Below are 16,266 nucleotides of genomic sequence, written 5' to 3' on the forward strand. Positions count from 1 at the left end.
GTCTCAGCGCTGGATGGACCGGGTGGGTCAGGCCAGGACCAGCAACGGGTCCGTGTGGCTCAGAGGGTCAGGACGTGGGCTCTGGAATGAGACTGTGGCTCTGTAAGTTACTTAGCTCTCTGAACACGTTTATTCAGCTGTAAAATGGGGATACATTTGCCTTCCTCGAAGGGAGTCCCTCATTTGACCTTCACAACGGCCCTGGCAGTCAGGAGTCCTTACTGAACTGCATTTGTTAGAGCTGAGGATGTGGTGTCATGGGGAGGTTGGGTAACTTAACTCTCATGGTCATGTGTCATGGCCATAGAATGCCCAAGCTAAGAGTCTGGCTCCAGTGCACGCTCTTAACCACCGTCCCTCTCTGCCTTTCCTGATGGGTGTTCAGTAGCGAGCCCCATTTGGTGGAAGGAGCTAAGCCTTGCACGCTCTGGGGGTCCAGAGAGGAGCGAGGTGGCTGGACAGTGGGCCTGACTCGGTGAAATTGGGGTAAAGTCCTGGAACGCCCGTGCATGTAGTCAAGTGGACAGAGGGTAAAGCTGGTCCATCCTGGCAGCTTCGGTGGCCCCCTGAGGGCACACACAGTACGTTTTCCTGCTCCACACAGACAGCAGAGAGGGGCATATGGCAGTACTCCATTTTTTAGGACACATCAGAATCCTGGCCTGTCCGTGCCCCTGGAGAAGGGGCTGGCATCTTAGCAATGCGGTGGATGGAGTGTGTGAGTCCGGGGAAGGGGCTCCCACTGTGAGCAGGCGAGGCCTCCTGGGCCCCCGTCTCCCTCCCACCCTCCTCTGAGACCTGCTCCTTCCCGGCAGGTGCTGCTTCATGACTGTGCTGTTTGCTCACGCTGTTCCTTCTACCTGAATTCCCTTCCCTCTGTCCCTCCACCGTCTACCCCTGGGTTCCTTTGTGTCCTCAGACCTTGGCTTAAAGATCCATCGCTTCCTCTCCCAGGCAGCCGAGATTCTATTGCAGAGACCTACAGACGAACAAGTCAATGAACGAACAGTGAGGCATGATGGCTTGGAGACAGAGACGAGCGAGACGGAGGGAGGGGGGGAGGAGGCAGCCCTGGGATGGAGCTGTCGTGCCCAGCGCTGGTGTGTGGGCACAGCGGCTGGTGGCAGAGAACCTGGTTCTCAGAGGGAGCCGTGTCCCGAAGCCCCGAGGTGGGAACGCCAGTGTGTTCCAGAAACTCGGAGGAGCTGGGGTATCATGGAGGAAGCGGAGAAGGAAGAGGTGAGTTTGGAGCAGACCTGCAGGACGGGGAGATCAGACCAAATGTAAATGCAAAGGGGCGCATGGGTGGCTCAGTCGGTTAAGCCTCTGACTCGACTCTGGATTCCTGCTCCGCTGATGATCTCACGGTTCCTGGGATGGAGCCCCACATCCGGCTCTGGGCTGACAGCGTGGGGAGCCTGCTTGGGGTTCTCCCTCTCTCTCTCTCTCCCTCCCTCTCTCTCTCTGCCCCTCCCCCCTTGCACATGCGCTCTCTCTCTCTCTCTCTCAAAATAAATAAACACTAAAATAATTAAAAAATAAATGCAAATGCAAAATGGATCCTGTGGCGCGATCCTTTTGGCTGTTGTTTTGAGAACTGACTGGGTGGGGAGCGGGGGGGGGCATTTCAGTGATGCAGGTGGGAGGGGATGGTAGGTTGGACCAGGGTGTAGAAGTGAAGGGGGCTCAGAGCTTTCTGGGTTCATTCGGGGAGTGGAAGTGGTAAAGGAGGAAGGGTCTGGACTGCCTGTGGATCTCTGGCTGGGCTGAACAGAGGTACCGTTCCTTGACAAGAGCCCAGTTTGGAGGGGAAGCCCAGAGCCTGGTTTGGACATGGTGGGTGTTTGTTGTCTGTGGGTGTCAGATGGCGGAGGCACTGAAGAGGCAGCTGGGTGGGGGAGGCAGCCGCTCTGAGTGGAGGTTAATGACCTTCCTCTTTCCTGCTGTTGGTGGTGCAGCCCAGACTATGGAGCTAACCGTCCTACCGGAAGATGGGTCATAGGCACCTGTAGGATGATGTCAACCTGGGCCCGTCCTGACTCTTCCTCTGCAAAATGGGGCTGGCATCTGCCCGTTGTCAGAATCCAGACATCTCCCTCATTCCCTGTTTTGAGAGACAAATTTCGTTTGAGATTCTGCAGTCAGATCTAGGGGAGAGGGTCTGTCTGGGCCAGCGTCTCACATCGTGGTATTACCTTTTCTGTGTTCCAGTGTGTTCCTCATTTTCCAGCCTGGGAAACATTCTTTTTTTTTTTTTTTTTAATTTTTTTTTTTTTAACATTTATTCATTATTGAGAGAGAGAGAGAGAGAGAGAGAGAGAGAGACAGGGCACGAGCAGGGGAGGGGCAGAGAGAGGGGGAGACACAGAATCGGAAGCAGGCTCCAGGCTCCGAGCCATCAGCACAGAGCCCGATGCGGGGCTCGAACCCACGAACTGTGAGATCATGACCTGAGCCGAAGTCGGACGCCCAAATGACTGAGCCACCCAGGCCCCCCTGGGAAACATTCTTTTTGTTGAAGACAGAATTACCAACAGAGGCAAAAAAGGTGGCTTTCTGTCTTTCATCTGTTGCCGACTGCCATTGGTGCTAAGCAAAACACCAGTTTGTTTTCCATCCTCCTCCTTAGGCAACACGGTTCTTTCTGGTCACCCTGGTGTCTTTCTTCTGCTCCTTCTGGGTTTGCATTGTTCTCCTGTTCTTCCTACAGATTTGAAACATTTTTAACTATGTTGCCTGTGTCTCAGTCTCTGGGTCCTTTTGCTCACCTGCCCTTCTGTAATTGGTGGTTATCGGAGAGCATTCGCCGGCTCCCAGCATCCGTTTCTCGAGACTTCTTGTCGAACAATGTGTGACTAAGTTATCAGGATTTCATTTTCTTAGAGCTTTTCTTGGACCAGAGCTTAAGCTATCATTACTCTGGGAGCTTCCTTCCACACACCAATTACGTGCGTGCATATATTTGTCGTCAAATACCTTACAATCCATGTTTTTAAATTTATTTGTTTTTTAGAGTAAGAGTATGAGTCGGGGAGAGGGGCAGAGCGGGAGAGAAAATCTGAAGCATGCTCCATGCTCGGCCTGACCTTGGGCTTGATCCCACGACCTGGGAGCATGACCCGAGCCGAAATCAAGAGTCGGACACTTGACCAACAGACTGAGCCACCGAGGTGCCCCTTAAATCCATTATTGTCGATATCTACAGATAAGGTGAGCACAGTATTGTATATTGCACCCGTGCGTATACATACATTTAATCAGAACATTTAGAAAATCCAGCAAGGCTCTCCTCAGTACACACGTGAACTCTATATAAGCCTTTGAATCGTTCACCTTTGTTGTCTGTTGCCCAAACTTCCCCTTGGAACATTCTGGTCTTGCCTTCTAGTTTGCCTTCCAAACATCGTATTTACCGTTTGGATTAAAGTTTAAATGTATTCCGTGTTAACCTCAGCAGCACTTGTGTTGAGCACCTACGATGTGCTAGCCTGGGTCGCAGAGTTCTAAAGGGAAAGGAGGCACGGTTCTTGCCCTGGAGAAACAGGGGGGCTTCTGCACTATGCTGGGAGCATCTGAGACCTCATCGGAGAAGCAGGCATTCTCCTTGCAGCCTTGAGGAATACAGGCCACACCGAAAGCTCCAAAACACAATGCTTGTGCAGCCTCATTTGTCAACCCATCTCGAGCACGCTGTGGTTTGGTACGAGCTGTTCATCAAGGCATGAAGCAGTTAAGTAAACACTTGTGCTTGTCTAGAGAATTCTTCCCTCTGTGAGTCTGTTCTGACCACAGTGACCTCTCTTGTGCTGCCTGGGACCTGGTTAATCTCTGTCTTCTTCTGAGTAAAGCACACAGCCCACACACTTCCGCCTGTCAGCCCAGGAGACATCCAGTCCTGGCGCTGGGTGCCTGCAGCTCAAGGGCAAGGGACGGCCGCGGATGTCACCACGTTGGCCTCCTGACTGCGACCGCCCTGAGGGCTGGCAGACGACCCATGTCTGTGCCCAGGACGCTGCAGTGACGAGATGATGTTTTCTTAGACACATCAGAATTTATCCAGCCAAATTTTCGTCCCCTGGAGTGGGTGCCCCCAGATTCCAACAGGGAAGCTCTGTTGGTTTATCTTTGAAGGAAGAGAATGGCATATTGAGAAGAGCACAGTCAGACATCACAGAGCTGAGACGCAGGCCTCATCAGTTGCTGTTACTGGTATGTTCCTCGGTTGCCTTAAGGGCTTTTGGACCTCCCTTTTTTCCATCTGTGAAATGGGCTGTTAACATTGACCATCCTGGAGGATTAGAAACAAATCTCGTGGGGCACCTGGGTGGCTCAGTTGGTTAAGCACCCGACTCTTGGTTTTGGCTCAGGTCACGGTCTCACGGTCCATGAGTTCAAGCCCTGCATCGGGCTCTGCGCTGACAGCACGGAGCCTGCCTGGGATTCTCCATCTCCTTCTCTCTCTGCCCCTCCTCTGCTCTCTCTGTCTCTCAAAATAAATAAACAAAAAAAAAAAAAAAGAAAGCTCGTACCGCACCTACAATAGTTCCCTGCACATACTAGCCAAGAGCAGAAAATAGCTTGTCCCTTTCTCACTGGCCGAGAGAACTCTCTTTGGGCACAGGCAGCTAGAGCGGTGGAGGTAGGTGTGGGCATGGCCATCTTGCCTCTGGCTGCCACGACGGTGTTCTTGGTGAGGACGGGGGTACTCACCAGTTATCCGCAGTTTTGTTTTCCATGGTCTCGGTTTCCCCACGGTCAATCACATTCCAAAAGCAGACGATCCTCCTTCTGATACAGCGTCCGAAAGAAGGTCAGCGGTAGCCTCACGCTCTGTCCCAATGCCCACATCATTCCCGTTACACCATGTCGTCGCGGAGGCATTGGTTCATCATGACAAGGAGGGTGAGTACAGCTCAGCAAGGTGTTTTGAGAGAGACCGCATTCACATAACGTTTACCACAGTATATTGCTATAATTGTATTTTATCATTGTTGTTGATCTCTTACTGTGCCTCATTTATACGTTACACTTTACCATAGATGTGTGTGTGTAGGAAAAAAACCACAGTCTGCACAAGGTCTGGTACTTTCTGCATGTTCAGGCATCCCTTGGAGGTCTTGGAACGTATTCCCTGCAGATAAAGGGGGGCGCTGTGCTTTGAAAAGGGCCTTCTGTCTGGTCCCAGGAGCCCAGCACTCAAGCTGCTGAACTTCCCCTGTGACCTTGGGCATCAGCGAAATTGCAGTGGCAATGCAGAAGGAGGTAATGCTCTTAAAAGCAATATTCAGATGAAAACTATTACACTTTTTAAATTTTACTCAGGTGGCTCTGTCTTCAAGTATGGCTGGAACCAGTTGATTCAGTATCAAGGATGTTGTACCGCTGAAAAATGAGATCAAAGATGCCTGACCGAGGCTTAGGTGAGAGCCTTCTGTCTGGCTAGAGCTTGTGACAGGAAGGGATTGCCTCTTTCAAAGGAGCACCGCCATGCCTTAGATCCCAGAGCCTCCAGTGTTGACAAGGTCTCCAATATAGACCTTTCTAGACTGAGCCCCGCTCAGTTATGCTGAGTTTTCTTCCTGTGTTTCTGCTGTGTGTCCGCCTTGATCTCTCTTAGCCCTCAGGCTCTGAGGTAGGTGCCAGGACACCCATTTTGCAGATGAGAAAGCTGAGGTTTTGAGACTGACTTGCCTTATGCCACATGACTTTGAAAGGTTGGATTCGGACTTGAACCGAGGTCTGACTGCAGAGCCCTCCCCACCACGGAGGTACCATTTCCTCACCTGCCCCCGCCCCCCGCCCACAGGCATCTTCATTTTTAATCTAGCAAATGAGGAGGCTAAAACTCCTCGTGGAGAATAAATGACTTCCCCTAAACTCGCAGCCAGTTGGAAGCGGAACCAGGTTGGGACGCAGGACTGACTCCCATGCCTGCTTTTTATCCTGCTCCCCTCCTCGCCTCCCCGAAGTACATCTCGTTAAACCCACCCGGATGACAGATCTCTTCCTTCCAGATGCCCGTTGATGCTGGCCTTGTCCAGAACGCCGTTGATCTGAACTCATGTGTGTCTTGTCCTCGGGCATCAAAGTAATTGTTTCCTCCTCGTTTTCCTGTGGGACACTCAATGTGGGTAATAATGCTCTTGCGCAGAGAAAGCCCAAAAGCGGATTTCTTATTCCAAACCACCAGCTGCCAGTGGTGCTCCTGCTCCTGTGTGCACGAACATTCCCTAGAGGTCAAGATGCCTGTCTGCCGCCTGGCTGGCTGCAGGAAGTGCCCCCCGAAGATGAGGCAGGACGGCTCAGTGGAGAGGGGTCTCTGTGCCAAGCCTCCCTGGTTTCTTCCTCTTGCTGCTTGGGCACACAGGAGGCGACTCCTCTTTGCTGTGGCCAATCCCAGGGGGCTTTGCCCGCCCTCGAGATGTCCCGGAGCCCTGCCTCACCTTTGCAAACGGTCCCTTGATAAAAGTGTCCCCCAATTTCCGTGTTTCGCTATGCGATAACCTGGACTCCGTAGCCCTCCGTGTTCACCAGGGATTTCTCCTCTGGGCAAAAGGAGCATTAAACAGTGGTGGTGGCTCCTCCGGGAGGACTGTCAGCGTCTCGGACCCCCACACTCCTGCACACTCACACCCTGCTTCTATAGGTCGGCCCCCTGGGCAAAGGTTCTCTTCTCTGTCTCACGCAACAGAGAGCTCCCGCTCTGTGAAGCTTCTCTCCTTGTGCCAAGGCTTCTGTGCCTCCCTCTCTCTTTTTGTGCCTTGCAGGTTCCCGAGTGGGCCCAGCCCCGGTCTTACCCCTCACTGGCCCCTCAGAGCTTCGGGCTCAGGAGATGCTCCCTTAACACCTCTCCTGAGTGACTTTGGGAATCTGTAAGCACTGGTGAGTTTGGAATCCCGAGGAGAAGGCCAGTTTTGGAATTCCAATGAGCCGTCCAGTTTGCAATTTGAAAGCGAGGGCAGATGAATACTTACAGATCTCTCTTTACCAGGAAAATCCTTTCTTGTTTAGAAACATCAAATTCAAAAACGAAAGCAAGCCGAGCGCCTCGAGACATCTCATTCCCGGGGATGGAAGGCGTCTCGAGGCACAACCAGCACCCCCAGGCCTGAGTCCTATTTCCGCTCTGCCACTGTGGTCTCGGAGGGGTCATTCGACCTCCCTGGGCCCTGGGCCCTCTTCTGAGAAATGAGACATGTGGCCGGGAGGTCTCTGGCAGGTGCACTGTCAGATCTGCGAATAGCTCGGATCTGTGTTTCTCAGCCTTTTGTTCCTTATCGCGGCCCCCCCCCCACCCGCCCCCGCTGCAATGAGCCTATAGACCTTTTCCCCCTAATCAGATGAGATTTTAATCCTATAGATATACTACCCCCGTGCTGTAGCCCTTTGAAGGGCCATGGACCATGGTTAGAGCTAAGGTGTTTTCTGCCCACACCCCCCACCCCGAACCAGCTTGGGCCCCATCGAGAGGGCGTAGTTTCAGTGACTTCTCTTTGGTGGCCGGCAGGACTCTGCCCAGACCATGGGCCCAGCCCTGCTCTTGAGAGGTTCACGGTCTCAGAGGAGTGCAGACAGAAATGGAATCCCATCGGAGGCTGTGGTGTGCTAGGGAGGGGGCCCTGTGCTCCGTCCCTGCCCGACCGGGGGCTGGATGTGCCGTGATGTGGTTCAGCAGCTGGGGACCGGGGGAACTCACAGACTCAGGGAGACAGAGGAGCAGACAACAGGGGCCGGCATTCCTGGGCCGCGTGGAAGATGCCCGGGACGGGGCTCACAGTATGGGGGTGCCTGTGACAATCCTCTGGCGGCAGATCTCACGCTCACTGCACGGGCCAGGCTGGACTGCAGGCTGTGGGGCCCGCTATCCTCAGTCTGGCAAGAAACTCGGGCTGTTGGGGACGGGGGGTGGGGAGGGTGGAAAGGAAGGACAGGGTGGGCTCAGCCTGGAGTCCAGGTCCCTGCAGTATGTGGTTCAGGGGGATGCTGAGAGTCCTCCCAGGGGTTTCTGCACCTGCTCTAGCTTTGGGGACCTTTAACCCCGTTTGTGCTGGTGAGGTGTCACAGCCCAGCCAGAGAACAGCAGCGTGGCTCTGTGGCCCTGCCAGGTAGGTGTCTTTAACAGCACCGCCTGCAGCCTCTCCCGGGCAGTGGCTGGGGGCTCGGAGCCCGAGCTGGGCCCGCCGTGCATCAGATTTCATCTTTCCACTCGTCTTTTCCTTGCTTATTTCTGTTTTGCCATCGCCTGTGGAATCGTGTAAGTGACTCTGGAAGGCTCATACGTTCCCAACAAGCAAAGTGTCTGCTTTTTCCCTCAATGTATTTCTGTGCTTCTGGCCCACTTGACCGTCCTCTCCTAAAAGGATCATCATGGTCATTGTCTCTTCTCCTTTGCCGCCCTCGGTCTGTGGGGTTGGACATTCACAGCCGTGTCGAGGCGTTTGAGCTTCTAGAGATCGCCCTCCCTCTCTGTCCTCCCCAGCCACCCTACCTAACCGTCCTCCAGAATCACCGATTCAGCCACATCAGATGTGACAGGGCTTCTCCCGCAAAGAAGCTGCTGGAAATCAGCTGCATTTGACAGGGCTGGGGCCAGGGAGGGCTCAGAGTCAGCCACCTGCCGGTAGGAGTCTGAATGTTAAATCCAGAGGGGGACCTGGGAAGGCAGGCATTCCCCAGCTCGGCTGGAGGGGATCCCTCCCTGGGCTTTCCCCAGGCTTCCGCTCTTTCCCTGATGCTCCTCCCTCTTCCTGGGGAAGCATCCCTTCTGGAGACCCTGGGAAACCTGGAGCACCCGGGGCTGGCTACTTTACCCCCTCTGCAGTGCGGATTTCTTATCTGTAAGCGGGGATGATGCCATCTTCTACCCTGCAGGGCTGTTGTGAAAATTAATAATTTAGGTTAAGCTCCCAACAGGGCGTGCTGTAGGAACTCAGGACGAGGTGGATGCTCCTGTTATTGTTAATTATTATTATTTTGTGTAGCGGGACCCGAGCCCGGTCGTCACGGGGGTGCGTCTGCGGGCTGGACCCGCTCTGGGAGGCTGGGGCCAGCGGCTTCTCGGCATGAATAATTCATCGCCGGTCTCCTTTGCTCCTGAAGCAGCGGCTCCTGGCAAACACTGCAGACGGATTCATTTGTCGTGGGTGGGCGTGCATGCGAGAACAGATGGGATTCCCCAGTCACGTGCTCCTGCAGACGGCGCGTGACACACAGACGCGCCGAGGAAGCCCTGCTTCTTGGAGGAGACAGGCAGGAAGCTCAGCCTCTGAAAACAGAGGTGGCGAATCTGCCCACCGCCCCCCTCCCCCGGGGTGGGGGGGGTGGGCATGGGTGGCAAAAGCTTTGTTCTGTTCTGCAAGAGAGGAAGGTATTTTCCATCCCACGGTGACCTTGACAACGTCTGATGATGTTTGTTAACCACTGGGGCGGGGGGTGGGAGGTGGGGTGAGGGGAAAAAAAAAAAAAAAAGCACATGCGTCTCCTGAGAATTACAGGATCAACTCCAGAGCCATTCGCTTCATTTGTACTGGCTTCCAGGCCCTGTGTTAGGTGGGAGAGGACAGAGGTGGATGGAGAGCCACCCAGAATGTTATGGAAACGCAAAGAAGGGGGTTGGTGACGTACAGGAGGTATTTAATAACCCGCTGCTAGATTAATAAATAACTGCTGGCTGAAAGCTACTTCATCCAGCCTGTGGCAGTCAGGGGAGGCTTCCTGGAGGAGGTGGCCATTCAACTGCTACTTGGAGGGTGAGCTGAGGGCGAGCTGGGGTTTCTGGATGACGGAGGATTTTGAGGACCATGTGAGAAAGCGTGGTGTTTTCAGAATACTGAATAAATGAGGGGCACCTGGGTGGTTCAGTTGGTTAAGCATCTGACTCTTGGTTTCAGCTCAAGTCATGATCTCTCGGATTTGAGTTCGAGCCCTGTGTCGGGCTCTGCACTGGCAGCATGGAGCCTGCTTGGGATTCTCTCTCTCCCTCCTTCTCTTCCCCTCCTCCCTGTGCTGACATGGGAGAACAGGAGCCCCAAGGCTGCCTGTCAGGCCAAATCAGTATTACTTTGCTTTATTTATTTTTCTTTTTTTTAATGTTTATTTTTGAGAGAGAGAGACAGACAGAGTGTGAGCAGGGGAGGGGCAGAGAGAGAGAGCGAGGGAGACACAGAATCCGAAGCAGGCTCCAGGCCCTCAGCTGTTAGCACAGAGCCCAACGTGGGGCTCAAACTTATGGACCGCGAGATCGTGACCTGAGCCGAAGTCGGACGCTCAACCGACTGAGCCACCCAGGCGCCCCAGTATTACTTTGCTTTAGATAAATAGGGTCAACAGAGCTCAGTGCTTGGTCTGATTGGAGGACCCTGTTTTGAGAGACATGACATGCAGCCCAGGTATGCTGCTGGGTAGCAACCAACCAGCGGTCCCCTACCTGCTGCCCTGAGGCAGGGGAGGTGGCCATGCTGTGCTCCCGTGGCCCCCAGGATCCATCTGGAGCATGGCCACGGCCTCCCCCTTGTTCTGTGAGCTTTCTGGGCGTCCGGGCTGACAGCTGGACTGTGCCGTGCCAAATGCACACGCCTCTCTCACCTTCACATTGCTCAGGTGGCCAGTGGTGTTCACACCAGGGTTTCTGCTCCGTGCCTGAAACGTTGCCAGGATGCTGGGGTCCCGGGTGGAGATGGCGTGGCACTCCTTCGGGGCAGAAATGACCCATCTGCCTCCTCCTCTTGTGATGTCCTCCATGGGCATATTTTCCTGGACAAGTGTGCTTTGTGGATTACCTGAATCGGAATCACCTGGGACGAAGGTTAAAGGGCAGCTTCCTTACTGAACGAGAATTTCCGGTGGTGGGGGCAGGGAGTTCGCATTCTTACATCACTACCCCTGGTGATTCCGAACTCCTTCACGTCTGAGAAGCACCACTGTAAAGCACAAAGCTTTTTTTTTTTTTTTTTTTTTTTTCTGGAATCAGCCAGGGGCTATTTGAGCAGCTGCTGTGTCCCAAGCGCTGTGCCGGGTGTCACGCAATGGGCTATTTCGTCCTCGTTCTGGGTCTGGGGGCCGGTGGAGTGAGTCCATTTTTTTACTCAGTTAGTAGGGAGCGAGGCTGGGGTTTATACCCCAGTTGCCTAAGGCCTGTAAGGTCTTCATCCGATGCTGGCACTGAGTTGGTGCCGCGGACCACTGGACAGTAGGGGTGCCCGGGGCACCAGCAGCAGCTGCATCGTCGTCCCCCTGTGCCCGCTTCACCCCCACCCCCTTGGGAGCTCCGGGCTCCTTTCTAGGCCATGGCTTCTCTGCTGGCTCGGAGAGAAGAGCATCCTGCTGTCCCCTGGAGTCTCAGCGTGCAGAGCCCAGGGGCTGCCTCTGGCTCCTGTGGGTGGAACAGCAGAGGAAGGGAGGGGGCGGATCAGGAGGCCTCTTGTGGCGATGCTGATGTTTCTGTTTATTTGTCTTGGGCTGGGGCAGGTACCCGACTCTCCTGCCTCCTCTCCTGGGCCTTTCCCTGGTTCCTGGGAGCTTCCCTCCTAAAGCCTTTTCCACCTCCCACGGGGCCTCTCCTGGGAGCCCCCCTCCCCTCTGCAGCCCAGGGCCACCTCCGGTCTCTCTCTTCCGAGAGCGCCTTTCCAGCGGGCAGAAGGCAGCCTTTCTCCTGGGACATTCCTACCTCCCTGGCCCCACGCCAGGGGTCACCACGCCCCCACCAGGAATCAAGCCCCCTGGACCACTCACTATTGTTACTCTGCTAAGGCCCGCCCACTCTTGCCCAGCTCCTCCGCGGTGTCCTTTCCCTCCTGGGTCCCCTAAGTCAGGGGACACATGTACCCCCAGGTGGTCTCAAGTCCTTTTCACAAGGCAGGTGCTGGTGGATGAAGCAAGCCCAGTCCCCCACCCAAGAGGGTATTGAATTCACAAGAGATTTCTTTGTTAAAAAAAACATTTCCTTGTGTCTTCACCTTCTCAGGAAAAATGCCCATTCGCATTTACAGCAGGTAATGGGCTCGGGCCTCACAGCAGCTGTCTGTGCAGCCCCGCTTAGCTGTACTGGCACCTGTCCCTGGAATCCTGTTCCTTCAGCTGGGCATCACATACAGTTTTATAGCCACGGGGCTCCTCGGGCCCCTCCCGCACCTACGAGTCAGAAGCTGCTGGAACGAGATACCCAGGTGCTCTGTATGCACAGCAAGGTCAGAGAAACGCTGCTCTGTGCCTCACCTTGAAGAACAGGGAGCAGGTGGTAGCTGTTGTATGAGGACCTGGCCGAGACCAAGGCTGGAGTCCCGTTCTGCCATCTGTCACCCTCCCTATAAATTAGCTAAGCGGTCTCCAAAAATACCTCTCTGCGTAACGACCTGACCTTGGCATCCATGAGGTTCCGTGTATCCCAAACTCTTGTTGGGAAAATATGACTGAATTTGTGCAGAGATGCCGTTAAAGGTCATGTGGCACCTACTGTCCAGTTTGCTCTTTAAGGACGTGTGTCAGGCACTGTGACAATACACACAGTGCCGCTTCACCTGGGATTCTCCCATGAGCCTCTGCCCCGAGGACAGGTGTCGCCCTCCAGGTGGATGGGCGGCTTCTTTGCATCGGGCAGCAACAGTAGAAAGCCCGGTGTCTTTCCCTCTTTGTCCTCTTTGACCTCTTTTGTTTTCTGGAGGCTCAGGGATGATGGTAACCGAGACTCCTGGCCTGCCTCTCTTCTCCTTCCCATAAATGAAATGCTTCCTTTTTGAAAATCTTGAGTTTCGCTGTCAGATTTCTCTGTGTATTTAAGCTGCCTTATATCCTTTCAAAATTAGTGGTGGTTGTCAGAATGGCTAAATTAACAACTCAGGAAGCAACAGGTGTTGGCGAGGATGTGGAGAAAGGGGAACCCTCTCGCACGGCTGCTGGGTGTGCAAACCGGTGCAGCCACGCTGGAAAACAGTATGGAGGTTTGTCAAAAAGTTAAAAATAGAACTGCCCGACGACCCAGCGGTTGCATTACTAGGTATTTATCCAACGGATACAAAGATGCTGATTCAAAGAGGGGACATGCACCCCCATGTTTATAGCAGCGCTGTCAGCAATAGCCAAAGTATGGAAAGAGCCCACATGGCCATCGACGGATGAATGGGCAAAGAAGATGTCCATTTATATACATACAATGGAATATTACTCAGTGATCAAAACGAATGCAATCTTGCCCTTTGCAACAGTGTGGACGGAACTAGAGTGTTTTATGCCAAGCAAAATAAGTCTGTCAGAGAAAGACCGATAATCATGTGATTTCACTCATATGTGGAATTTAAGAAAGAAAACAGATGAACCTAAGGGAAGGGAAGGAAAACTCAGATGAACAAAGAGAGAGAGGCAAACCATAAGAGACTCTTAAATCCAGAGAACAGACTGAGGGTTGCTGGAGGGAAGGTAGGTAGGGGGATGGGCTAGATGGGTGATGGGGATTAAGGAGGGCACTTGTTGGGATGAGCCCTGTGTTGTTATATGTAAGTGATGAATCTACTCAGGAAATTCTACTCCTGAAACCGATACCACACTATATGCTAACGAACTCGATGTCAAGAATATGTTAAGCATTTTCCCCACTTTAAAAAATTTTTTTTTCAACGTTTATTTATTTTTGGGACAGAGATAGACAGAGCATGAACGGGCGAGGGGCAGAGAGAGAGGGAGACACAGAATCGGAAACAGGCTCCAGGCTCTGAGCCATCAGCCCAGAGCCCGACGCGGGGCTCGAACTCACGGACCGCGAGATCGCGACCTGGCTGAAGTCGGACGCTTAACTGACTGCGCCACCCAGGCGCCCCAACATTTCCCCACTTTAAAATGACTCGTTAGGGGTGCCTGGGTGGCTCAGCCGGTCATGTGTCCAACTCTTGATTTTCAGCTCAGGTCGTGATCTCACGGTTCATAGATTCAAGCCCTGCATATAGTGCAGAGCCTGCTTGGGATTCTCTCTCTCCCTCTGTCTCTCTGCCCCTTCACTGCTGAAGTGTATTCTCTCTCTCTCTCTCTCTCAAAATGAATAAATAAACTAAAAAAAAAAGAAAAGAAAATGGCCCGTTATAGTCATCTCTTAAAGAAACAGCACCCCCAGCACTTTTAAAATGTGGCTTGACTTACGCATCTTACGCATAGCACTTCTGAAACTGACCTGTGTGAGCAAAAGTGGTCTGGCTGGTTGGGGTCATCAGCCAAGACCGTCTGGAAATGCAGATTGTTTCAGGGCCTGAGGTATTTTCTCACCTTGACCCACACGGACCTCTAGAATAGGAATTGTCTTGAGAGCTGGGTGGGAAGGGGACGCAAGGGTGATTTAGATGAGATGCTCATTTATTCAACCAGTATTTCCTGAGCCTCTTCTGCATCTCAGGCACTGGGTTCTGTAGATAGTTCTGGAGATGTACATCCCAGACAGATGCACGGAGGAACCGGGAAGTGGAAAGCAGAGGCATGAAGCTTGCCCTGGAGATGCTGAGCACAGAACTCTTTATTTTGGTGGGGTATCTAGGAAGTGGAATCTAGGAGGTGGCATTTAAACTCAGTGTTGGGGATCCGCAGGTGGCACAAAGTAGGGAAAGGACTTATTTGGCCAGGAATTCTAGGCCCGAGGATCAGGAACTGTCGCTGAGTCACCTTGGGTCCCCAGGGTCTAGCACGGCTCAGGGACAGAACGGGAGCTCCACACGTTTGTAGATTCCATGGATGCTTGGATGGAATTAGAGATAAGTGGGAAAAATCTTTGGAAGGCAAGCGGGGTGCAACTTTTTCAAAAGTGGTAAAGCTATGAATGGGTCTAACCTTGGAAACAATATAACATAGCAATTGATGACTCTTGTTCTTCATCCCTGGGTGTCTGTGAGTTCCTCTGGGGAGGGATCCTGTTAGCTTTTCTGTTGCTGCATAACAGATGACGCGCATTTAGCAGCTTCAGACACCCATTTACTATCTCGAAGACCCTGCAGTTTGTAGCCCTGACATGCTGTGGTTGTATTCTCCACGCAGGATCTCAGGGCAGAAGTCAGGGTGCTGGCCAGGGCCATATTCTCATCTGAGGCTCCGGTCTTCTTCCAAGGTCACTGTTACTGGCAGAATTCACTTCCATGTGGTCGTAGGACGGAGGCTCTGCTCTTGCTGGCTGTCAATTAGATTTCGTCCCCAGCTTCTAGATGCCAGTCACTGTCCCTCCTACTGAGCCTTCTCTGTTACATGGTGACTTCCTGCTCTTCGTCTCGGTCATGGGCTCACCGGATTGGGTCAGGCCCGCCGAAGCTAATCTCCCTTTTGATGAACTCCAGTCAATGGGGACCTTAATTACATCTGTAAAATCCCTTCTGCCATACGAGGTAAAATCACCATCAGAGTGCCATCCTGTCTTATTCACGAATCCTGCACATGTTCAAGGAGAGGGGATTATACAAGACATGCACGTCCAGGGCTGGGGACTGGGGCCATCTTGGAAGCCTGCCTACCGCAGGGCTCATGTTTGATCCATCCCTGGATTCCCTGTGCCTGGCAGATACCAGCATCATTGTAGGTCAGGGCACACCCGGAGGACCAGAGCAGGGCACACGGAGGATTCCAGTACACCCAGAAGTTAGAAGCAGAAGATTCAAATGCAGCGCACCAGTATTTGGCAAATAGCCTGGGGATATTGCCGGATTCTTGAAAGTATCTTCAAAGAGTATTATGCCAGAGTTTTCCTGGGGGGAGTTTTGGGGAAGCCATTCTACACTGAATCTTTAAGAAGCAGCCTACTGAGTTTGGTCCATGACGATTTACAAGAAAGAAAAAAACACAACGCTACCTGGCATGTGTAGTCTGCTCAACACTTTTTATAGCCCTTTGGCACCGAGCTTGATTAATTAAGTGGATGGGTGGGTGATAGAGAAGGTGGATAAGTTCCTTGTTACTGAGTTAATTTATTTACTTACTCCTATCTGTCCCCTTCCCGCCCAGCAACTTCCGCCAGCCAGTGTGCAACATCTCTTTATTGAAAGGCCTCCCCCGCCCCTCCCCGTGCTGTGCTGGGCACTGATGCTCTGAAACCTTGACAGTCCTGACTCTTCTTTTGCCCACAGTTGCTCGAGGTATGCTCTGGGGTTGCTTGAGCCTCCGTTACCTAGGGAACAGGTAGAAAATGCAGATTCCTGGGCTCTGCTACTGACCGGCTGAGTTATACTATCTGGGGGTGGCACCAAGAATATGCACTTTTCATAAGCAGCCCGGGTGGTTGGTGGCAGTGGCAGCCTGACACCCGCCAGC

At 53.0% G+C, this 16,266-nt stretch overlaps 1 protein-coding gene and 1 long non-coding RNA gene across 2 annotated transcripts in view; both read left to right on the forward strand.

Moving 5' to 3' along the window:
• KCNQ3 (potassium voltage-gated channel subfamily Q member 3) overlaps positions 1-16,266 on the forward strand; it is a 318,490-nt gene that overhangs the window by 48,555 nt on the left and 253,669 nt on the right. The gene's annotated exons all lie outside the window — the stretch shown is intronic.
• LOC147571825 (uncharacterized) lies at positions 2,800-4,517 on the forward strand. The gene is made up of 2 exons (XR_015246803.1): positions 2,800-4,209; positions 4,368-4,517. It is a non-coding gene; the product is annotated as an uncharacterized LOC147571825 (long non-coding RNA).

Source organism: Puma concolor, chromosome F2 (genome assembly GCF_028749965.1).
Source record: "Puma concolor isolate L17-30 chromosome F2, mPumCon1.1.hap2, whole genome shotgun sequence".
In the NCBI taxonomy this organism is placed as follows: domain Eukaryota; kingdom Metazoa; phylum Chordata; class Mammalia; order Carnivora; family Felidae; genus Puma; species Puma concolor.